The sequence below is a fragment of the Schistocerca nitens genome, chromosome 2 (genome assembly GCF_023898315.1).
Source record: "Schistocerca nitens isolate TAMUIC-IGC-003100 chromosome 2, iqSchNite1.1, whole genome shotgun sequence".
In the NCBI taxonomy this organism is placed as follows: Eukaryota; Metazoa; Arthropoda; class Insecta; order Orthoptera; family Acrididae; genus Schistocerca; species Schistocerca nitens.
In genome coordinates, this window is record NC_064615.1 from 155,267,545 (window position 1) to 155,278,740 (window position 11,196).

The window sequence follows — 11,196 nt, forward strand, 5'->3', positions numbered from 1 at the left end:
AGTCTTAAGACTGGTTTGATGCAGCTCTCCATGCTACTCTATCCTGTGCAAGCTTCTTCATCTCCCAGTACCTACTGCAACCTACATCCTTCTGAATCTGCTTAGTGTACTCATCTCTTGGTCTCCCTCTACGATTTTTACCCTCCACGCTGCCCTCCAATGCTAAATTTGTGATCCCTTGATGCCCCAGAACATGTCCTACTAAACGGTCCCTTCTTTTTGTCAAGTTGTGCCACAAACTCCTCTTCTCCCCATTTTTATTCAATACCTCCTCATTAGTTATGTGATCTACCCATCTAATCTTCAGCATTCTTCTGTAGCACCACATTTCGAAAGCTTCTATTCTCTTCTTGTCTAAGCTATTTCTCGTCCACGTTTCACTTCCATACATGGCTACACTCCATACAAATACTTTCTGGAGCGACTTCCTGACATTCAAATCTATAATCGATGTTAACAAATTTTTCTTCTTCAGAAACGCTTTCTTTGCCATTGCCAGTCTGCATTTTATATCCTCTCTACTTCGACCATCATCAGTTATTTTGTTCCCCAAATAGCAAAACTCCTTTACTACTTTAAATGGCTCATTTCCTAATTTAATTCCCTCAGCATCACCCGACTTAATTCGACTACATTCCATTATCTTCGGTTTGCTTTTGTTGATGTTCATCTTATGCTCTCGTTTCAAGAGACTGTCCATTCCGTTCAACTGGTCTTCCAAGTCCTTTGCTGTCTCTGACACAATTACAATGTCACTGGCGAACCTCAAAGTTTTTATTTCTTCTCCATGGCTTTTAATACCCACTCCGAACTTTTCTTTTGTTTCCTTTATTGCTTGCTCTATATACAGATTGAATAACATCTGGGATAGGCTACAACCCTGTCTCACTCCCTACCCAACCACTGATTCCCTTTCATACCCCTCGACTCTTATAACTGCCATCTGCTTTCTGTACAAATTGTAAATAGCCCTTCGCTCTCTGTATTTTACCCCTGCCACCTTCAGAATTTGAAAGAGAGTATTCCAATCAACATTATGAAAAGCTTTCTCTAAGTCTACAAATTCTAGAAACGTAGGTTTCCCATTCCTTAATCTTTCTTCCAAGATAAGTCGTAGGGTCAGTATTGCCTCATGTGTTCCAACATTTCTACAGTAGTGTATTAGTATGAAACAGAAAGGGAAAGAAGACAGCATCACACGTCAAGGGAAGAACTGTGGCCGTAGAGACGGAACTAATCATAAGCCATCAGCATTAGGGAGCCACTTACGAACGGCAAGGTGTTTTCGTTTCACTGGTGACAATATTGGATACGCTGTGTTTACCGCCTGGAGTAAAAAACAGAAGGCGTCAAATCACTCCACGATGGTTGCAAAACCAGAGGCCGCAGTCGGATCCGCGGCCAGCCGCGGTGCGATTTGCGGCTCCTTGGCCGGTTCCGCAGGGCTCCGTGCTCGGACCGCTGCTGCTGCCGCTGCCGCCGCCGCCGCCGCCGCCGTTACTGCAATATTATTTTTCTGGGTCGGTGGCGGCGGCGACCGCGGCAGCGGCCGGGCTCTGGCGGAGGCGAGGCGAGCCGAGGCGGGCCGAGGGGCACAACAATGTGTGGAATGCTTCTTTAACTCATTCCCTCGCCTTAATTAAAAAGTTGTAGCGGAGGGCGGGGGGCGCGGGCGGCGCTGGCCGGCGGCGGCGGCGTTGCTTGCCTCTGTTTTTGGCCTCCCAAGTTCGGGGAGGGCGCTGTCGTCTGCATACTTGGCCGCGAGTAATAACACTCATATATAACAACGCCAGTGTGAATCTCTCCCCTAACGAGGCTGGCCGCTTGTTCGCTGGCCAGCCTGCAACTTTTACACCCGGCGCGAAGAAGTGAAGGGAGTCGGTACGAAGAGGGCGGCCAAAAAAGGAAAGGAACGAACGAAAATACGCCGAGTGCGGGACTTGTGCGGCGATCGTTAGTCCACCGCTGTGTTAACGTCGTCGCAATATTGGCTGCAGATAAAACATTGTGCTTCGAATTTATTTCCGTCTCTCCTGCTAAAGGGCTGTCTTAAGATACCGGTCGTAGATCACGCTAATGTAACTTGGAACAGATGAATGCATTTTTGAGACACAGCGTGACCAAATATTGAATCAACGAAACCAAAGTAGGTGATAATAAAACATCATGATTTCTTCAATTTCCTAATGCCTTATAAACTGGACAACAATTGGAGCAATCGACATGAAACTACAAACGGTAATATTGAGTGAAACGGAATGTCACGATAGTGTGAGTGATTCGGGTTGTGTAACGTCCGCCAAATATTAAAAAAACTAAACTCCTTCCGAACAGGCCATGAAGTCCCATCGGTACCGACCGTCCGCCGTGTCATCCTCACTCCATAGGCGTCACTGGATGCGGATATGGAGGGGCATGTGGTCAGCACACCGCTCTCCCGGCCGTATGTCAGTTTCCGAGACCGGAACCGCCACTTCTCAATCAAGTAGCTCATCACTTTGCCTCACAAGGGCTGAGTGCACCCCGCTTGCCAACAGCGCTCGGCAGACCGGATGGTCACCCATCCAAATGCTAGCCCAGCCCGACAGCACTTCACTTCGGTGATCTGACGGGAACCGGTGTTACTACTGCGGCACGGCCGTTGGCCCGCCAAATATTACCGATTAAATTTTCTTTCCTGTCAGGACCCAAGTAAGCCATCTCTTGATAAAGGCAAACGCTACAGGATACATTGGCGTTGGCGAATAAAGAGAGTAGTGTATGGGGTCGAAAGGAATTAAGGCTGTGACACGCAAGTTTTGTTTTAAGCGTTCTCTTGGATTATCCTAGCTTGGGCAACGCGTGCTTCTGCCATAGTCAGCGTGTTCTGTTTTGGCTGTCTGTGAGAAGATTCAAATCATTTCACCAAACAAGCGAAATAACACCTCCTATCTGTAGCTGCTGCCTGCCTGACATCAGGAGCTCATAAACTGAATATTACAGTTTTATGTGTTCAGGTGTACCAGTGCTCTGTTCTCTGGATGCTACGTAGTAATAAGGGCACGGACTAAGTCCTGTTACATAGTATGTAAATTCAGTGTTGGATTCCGCTTGAACCGTTTGGAACCTGCCTCTAACATTTGAGGGAAAGCAATATGTCCACTCTTCCGGGGACAGAACGTCCCTTTTCTCTTGCCACAAATTCATAATACACTCTTTAATGAGGATGCGATTACCTTTGCGGCACAAATATCTAATTTGCTTTATGTGGCTACCTTTTCTTTGTCCATCACTTTATGTGGCCTACTTTTCATGGCCTAGTAGCTGGTGCCCCTTTCCTCACAATCTGATTAGGTAGCTTGACCCCAAGCACTGTTTGCGATGCGTCAGTTGATAATGTGTGGGTTGTGTCAGCTACTGTGGGAGTCAGTCGGTAACCGATGGCAGAAATGCAAAATGATATGTACAAGTCACTTGAAGATTAAGTTAACTCTTTATTTTTAAAAATAAAATAAAGTTGACTTAAATTCTCTTGATTCCTGTACTTCCTGGGCCTCCTACATACAAGTACTTTGACAGTCTATTACTACTTGCACAACACTCGTATCTTCCTGATACGCAGTGCTGATGCTCTCGAAGTCTGCGACCGAACTGGGCCAACCAGCGATGGGCGACTGGTTAAATCAGCGTTGACAAGGGACGCTGAACTCTGTCTCGCTGGAGGTGTAACGCTGCCCGCTCTTTCCACTGGACCGCGGGTCAGCGTCTTCTCGATGCTGGTTCGGGGCGCTACACTGGTCGGCGAGCAGTCGGTGCTTTAGGACTGCACAGTGTCAGATACACTTCAGAAACACAGTAAAACTGCGCTCTTCACCCACGCCACACAGAGATTCTCTGTCGCCAACTTCTGCCTATACACTCGTAAGATAGCGCCGTATTCCTCTATGACCTTTACTATTGTTTCCTGAAGAAACCGAATCTTCGTGCCCAGTTTTCACAATTTTGTTCATAAGAGCCAAATGTCTCGAGCATGCTGCATTTACGTAAGTCTGATAATTTAATGTCTCATCCCTGTAATCTCTGAAATACATATAGGTGGAAATTCTGTTTATGAGCACGTAATTATTTCTGCTTACAGGATTTCGGTTGTCCCTTAGTCCAGCTTTTAACGTCATGTAGTTTGAGAGGTGCGTTGAAAGGAAGCGGCTCCGCATCAGAATATGAATAAAAGGAAATAGATTATATAGCCGTCAGCTTGTACTCATTTCCGAAACTAAGCTGTCTTTCGACCCAAGGCTGTGTCTGAAAGGGAGACTGGATATTCACCGCCAAACTTAGCGCATAGGTAAAGAAACTCCAAATACTCCTTCACAGTCTCGACTTCCTTTCTAATTCAGAAGCTTGCTGAAGCTAGTGCGAATAGGGAACTTGATGTACAGTGCTTTAGCTACGGAGATTCGATTGCAACACTCATGAAGCTATTGTAGTACTTATTTCCACTTTCACCTATTATTTGTAATAATGACAAATTTACGTATTATTTTCCTTTTCCTTTGTAATCTCGTTTACGTTATTTTTTCTATAACTGACATTTTGACCATGCGGCTGTGTATAAAATACAGGGAAAGCAGAAAGTGAAAGCTAATGCAAAATGTATCTTAACATGAACTAGCCGTCTGAAGATTAACCTCTCGGTTTCAAACCTGTAACGGCGCTGTTTAAATAAATAAATAGCATTGTAAGAAGCGGCTGGTTACTGTCATCTTCCTTGTAAGAGTCAACCTATAAATCTTCCGTACATTTCTTCTTCCTCAAATTTTTCTAGCACTCGCTAATTATTATTGTTGTTATTATTATTATTATTAATAATGGATTTTTTTAATATTTAGTGGAGGGTGGTTTATGGAGTAGTTTGTCGAAAAAATAGTAACAGTTAACTTACAGCTAGTTCTTAGAGCGTCTAGTTCGTCCTCCTGCTGGCAACTAGGTTACAAGTGTATTTTAGATGCTTTATGACACGACATAAAAAATGTATGTTTTTAGTAGAAGTTGTTTAAAAAATATAATGTAAAAACTGGTCCCTATGATTAACTAGGTGACGGACCACCAAGAGAGGGAAATAAACAGATGTCTCAGTTTGTATAGTTCTAGTGTCGTCATTGTCACAGACTTAGAAATAAGACTATTTCTGATCTAATAACTTCTTGTTCAACAATGACTTATTTCGTGGGATTTGCCCTCTGAGGCAACACAAGCTATGCTCTGTTAGTTTCCTGATGGCAAACACAGCGTGCCACTCCAGTCTGTACATCTTTTCCTGCTACAGAACGGTGTTCACTAGACGGCCGTGCGGTTTCTCACATTTTCGACTTCAAATACGATTTTCTGTTTTCATCGGTGTTGTTAGTGGTACGCTAATCAATGATCTAGGATGGGCCTCTCATACCATCACTGCCGACATTGTTTTCCACTGCCACACCACGTATTTCGATGTTTCCTTACGATGATCGCCCTTGAAAGAAAATCTTCAGCGCTCCTTCTGGACAAGTTATATGATGTGCGAGCATCGTGAACAGTTACTAGACTAACCCCAGGCTTTCTCAGGTAATCGCCAGACGTCAGATAAATCATACATTCGTAAGAGAAAAATCTGCCATTGCTCCAGGTCACAGGTTCCAATCTTGCCAGTCTCCGTAGCATCACGACACTGAATTATTAGTGTAATGTTCGACACTGATCTCTAAAGGTTAAACTATCCCCGCTGAGGCTGGTTCTTGCAATATGACACAGTTCTTGCTGTTGCTTTGAGGTATCCAGCGTACTATTCTGTAGCAATCTATTGTGACCTGCTGATAGCTTTTCGTATGCTAGTGTTAATAACAAAGCAGGTACTCAATACCTTCAGTTCCACAAAATGTTATCACTCTCGAACTAAGACCAATGTCCTACGTTTCTTGGAAGAAAATGAGAAAAGCGGACTCTCTGACCGACAGTTTAACTAATTGAAGAAATACATCATGAGAACAAGACGTACAAAGACAGTGCACCCAGCCCAGAGAGGAGACGAACCTTAGGTGGGACCAGGAAACATTTTCTGAGACCCGAACACTGATCTTCCTACCAGCGTGTACAGCCTCAAGAAGAGAAAGTTAAATAAAGTTAGAATGTAAGCGCAGTCTATAGTGCGAAGCACTTGTCGAAGGGATACAAGTAGAAAGCAGAATCACTGTTGTAGTTCGTTAACGAACATCTTATTAATCAGATGGTCATAATGTTTCGGTCATTTTGTGTATCTGTTTTTCTTACCATGTAGTTAACCTTCTTCTTTATCTGCTTATCTTTCTCCGTTCCTCTGTTTTACTCCGTACTGCACTCTAGTTTGTAAATCTGCACTGATATAGGTGAGTGAAGTCACTGTTCCATAGGAAACAATTCTCACGTTGAGTTTTCATCGTCACTGAGTAACAATTCGACTCAAAAAAAGATCAAACTCATATTCCACACACTGAATAAATGACACATTCCGTTTAAAATAGAGTGGTTCATACATACTGAGCCCATTGTTAGATCGGTTGCCGTACAGATCTACAGTGTCCAGAGATGTCAAGAAAAATTATGTTGGAGTAACGGAATATTTTTCTGTGACTGTAGGCTTTCCCGGCGTAAACTATTGATGAAGGTTTCTCGGGTCTCCAGCCGGGTGGTAGCGTTGATATCTCGCGACGTTTCGGGAAGTGTTGTACTACCCATCTTCTGACTTCGCCAGAAGATGGGTAGTATGACACTTCCGGAAACGTCGCGAGATATCAACGCTACCACCCGGCTGGAGACCCGAGAAACCTTCATCAAGGAATATTTTTAGTTATTATTCAATGATAATAGCGAGAAAATATTATCTAAAATGGACGAATCACCACCTTCTACAGGACAATATTTTTCAGTCGTAACTCGGGTGTTTTGTTCAGTTCGAAGGTAGAGAATCATTGATAAATTGCTATCAGACAGTGGACGACGTCTGTTGGTGTAATGCCATTCATAATTCGTGACGGCACACTGTGTGGCTGAAAAGTATACCGACGGCTGAAATACCCTCTTCTGTTACACCTTTGAGATACAAGCTAATTTCATAATAAGTTATTCCGTTTAAGCACACGAGTAGGAATTATGTCTGTTTTAGGTACTTTCGTGAAGAATACTCGCGGGGTAGTCGTCGGAAAATTTATTACATGAGGGTACTTAATACATGGAAAAACTGACGAGGCAGGAAAGAGTACAGTTAATCCGAACTATGAAACTTAATTACACTGATGAGGAATCTGGACGACATATAGGCAACAGAAAGTAGAACAGATAAATGATGCATTCGTAAGGAGAAAAATCTGCCATTGTTCCAGGTCGCAGGTTCCCATCTTGCCAGTCTCCGTAGCGTCACGACACTGAATTATTAGTGTAGTGTTCGAGACTGGCCTCTAAAGGTTAAAGTATTCCTGCTGAGGCTTGTAGACAAATATACCTTACAAAATATACCTGACGAAATATAAAAATCAGAATAAATTACTAGTAACCGAGATTATTAAAAGTTAATTTATGATCTTGCAAAGTGAAAACGACGAGAACACACATGTAAGAAAACAGTGCATCTAACGAAATACAACAACAGTCAATCTACACTCATGCTCATAAATTAAGGATAATTGCAGAATGTCGTGCCACGCAGCGTGGAACTACACAAAACTGGCGCTAATAGCATAGGCACATAGGGAACACACACGACACAGATCTGTAAGTCGGCGGTATTGTTGATAAATTCAGAAAACCGTCCCAAATCTCATGTTCTACAAAACGCCAATGTTTCCTGCACATGTACCCCGACATAAACAGGCCGCACAATGGGTTGGCATACTCTGGATCAGGTCGTCGAGCAGCTTCTCGAGCAGCTGCTGGGGTATAGCCTCCCATTCTTCCGTTAGTGCCTGTCGGAGCTCCTGAAGTGTCGTAGCAGTTTGAAGACGAGCAGCGATACGTCGACCGAGAGCATCCCAGACGTGCTCGATGGGGTTTAGGTCTGGAGAACAGACAGGCCACTCCATTCGCCTGATATCTTCTGTTTCAAGGTACTCCTCCACGATGGCAGCTCGGTGGGGCCGTGCATTATCATCCATCAGGAGGAAGGTGGGACCCACTGCACCCCTGAAAAAGCGGACATACTGGTGCAAAATGACGTCCCGATACACCTGACCTGTTACAGTTCCTCTGTCAAAGACATGCAGGGTGTACGTGCACCAATCATAATCCCACTCCACACCATCAAACCACGACCTCCATACAGATCCCTTTCAAGGACATTAAAGGGGTTGGTATCTGGTTCCTGGTTCACGCCACATCAAGAAACCGATAAGAATCACTGTACAGACTACACCTGGACTCGTCCGTGAACATAACCTGGGACTACTGTTCCAATGACCATGTACTGTGTTCTCGACACCAGGCTTCACGAGCTCTCTTGTGACCAGGGGTCAGTGGAATGCACCTTGCAGGTCTCCGCGCGAATAAACCATGTCTGTTCAGTCGTCTGTAGACTGTGTGTCTGGAGACAACTGTTCCAGTGGCTGCGTTAAGGTCCCGAGCAAGGCTACCTGCAGTACTCCGTGGCCGTCTGCGGGCCCTAATGATGAGATATCGGTTTTCTTGTGGTGTTGTACACTGTTGACGTCCCGTACTGTAGCGCCTGGACACGTCTCCTGTCAGCTGGAATCGTTTCCATAATCTTGAGATCACATTTTGTGACACAAGGAGGGCCCGTGCTACGACCTGCTGTGTTTGACCAGCCTCTAGACGCCCTAGTATTCTACCCCTCATATCGTCATCAATATATGTTCTTTGAGCCATTTTCACGTCTGAAAATGCCTGCACACTTACTCGCTGCACCGTACTCTGACATGTACCAACACACCTCTGCGTATGTAGACTGCTGCCAGCACCACCGTGCGACGACCGCAGTCAAATGCACCGCATGGTCATACCCCGAGGCGTTGTTTCACCATGCATCAGCATTATCCTTAATTTATGACCATGAATGTAGATCACATCTAACATAGATTTATTCTGGTTACTGGTGTCAGTCAGACGTTCAGACGTGTCCGTCTATAACACTGAAATTAAGAAAATGGGCCAAGCACAATTAATAAATTGTACCCAGTATGATACATCCACTGTACAAAATAGCATGCAATAACATAGTCAAAACATAAAATACGTGTACAGAATGTCCCAAGAGGAATAGTCAGTATGCAAAATGCATACCTTAAGAGTTATGAGCACTTCTTCATCTTCGATACTGTCAAACAAAAGTCTTATACAGGGTGAAAAGTATTTAAACCGACAAACTCTGGGAGGTTGTAGGGGACATCAAAAGAAATATTTTTCCCTAATATCATTTTTTTCCTATGAGGAGTATTTAGACCGGTAGAGGAAGATTTCTCTGGCGGCAAATTAATTAAACCAACAAACACTTTTCCATTTCTTATGACCATTAACACAACCCAATTTCAATTACAGTAGATTTTCAAAAATGCCTCCATTGACACGTAAACAAAGGTTACACCGTCTGATCATGTTCTGTCTGACACGGGCAAAACCCCCAGGAGTATCCTGAATTGTTCCTGCTGCTGCTACTATTCGAGCATCCAGATCCTCTTCTGATGGAAGAGGAGTTGCGTAAACAAGGTTGTGCATATCTCTCCACACAAAAAGTCCAGAGGGGACATATCTGGGGATCGAGCAGGCCATGGTACAGGACCACCTCTTCCAGTCCACGTTTCTGGGAACCGTCGGTCCAGGAATCGACGCACACGACGACTGAAATGTGGCGGCGCACCGTCATGTTGGAACCACATGCGTTATCTTGTAGGGAGCGGGACGTCTTCCAGCAATTATGGCAATGCTCTGGCGAGAAAATTGTAATACTGCCTGCCATTTTATGGCCTAGGTAGCAGATACGGCCCAATTAAACAGTCCTCAACAACACCGACCAACACATTAACGAAGAACCGCACTTGATGAGCGCTAGTAACTGTGGCAAGTTGTGCATGTTGAAGACTCCATCACGCCCGAACGTTGCTGCATCGGCAAACAACACAGAGGATGGAAATGTAGGATGCATTTCACACTGTTCCTGGTACCACTGCGGAAACTGTGCTCTGGGTGGATAATCAACTGGTTCCAGGTTGTAGACACGCTGTAAGTGAAATGGACGTAACAATTGCTCTTGAAGGACTGTTCTTACATTCGTCTGATTCGTCCACATGTTACGTGCAATTGCACGAGAGCTGAATGAAGAATCCCGCTCCACATGCTGCAAGACAGCTTCCTCAAATTGCAGCGTTCTTACCGTGCGACGGCGACCCTATCCAGGTAATCTGCTAAATGACCCGGTCTCACGCAGACGTTGATACACAGCAGCAAAGGTCGCATCATGCGAGACGCGGCGATTAGGATACTGTTGTTGATAAACCAGCTGTGCAGCTCGTCCGTTGTGCGATACTTAGTACGTACCAACCATATCAGTGTACTTACTCCAGGTGTATCGCTCCATTAGTTAACAGAGACAATGCACTATTACACTGGTGGACAGCAGTTGCCTACAACTGAAGAGCGTAATACGCCCCCTAGAAACTGAAGATCGTATTACGGCCTCTAACAACGGAAGAGCGTAATACGGCCTCCACCGGTTCAAATAATCCTCATAGGAAAAAATTACATTAGGGAAAAATATTTGTTTTGATGTCACATACAACCACCCAGAATTTGTCGGTTTAAATACTTCTCACCCTGTATACATCAAGCTCCTTACTTCCCATGTTGTGGAATAAGGTACTATGGACCAAACATGAAAAAACTGAGCAGTAAAGTGACATTCTAAACTGCGTACCTTAAGAGTTATGATCATTTGTTCAGAAGCAGAGATGTGTTCCACAATTGCGAAGATGAAAAAGTGCTCATAGCTGTTAAGATATACGCTTTAGAGCCCATGTTTGCTGGTCTTTTCTCTTGTTTTAGGTCACACTGCCACCTCGCAAAATATGGAAAGCAAAGAGCTTGCTGTAGAAGAGATTTGTTTCACAGTATCGGAGATGAAGAACACCTCTCTTAAGATATACACTTTTGAGCACAAGTTTACTACATTTTTTTGTTTCAAACGATCGTTTATGTCAAACC

At 44.3% G+C, this 11,196-nt stretch overlaps 1 pseudogene; it reads right to left on the reverse strand.

The window, feature by feature from the left end:
- Positions 1–2,528: 2,528 nt before the first annotated feature.
- Positions 2,529–2,646, reverse strand: LOC126238383 (5S ribosomal RNA; annotated as a pseudogene).
- Between the last annotated feature and the right edge of the window lie 8,550 nt (positions 2,647–11,196).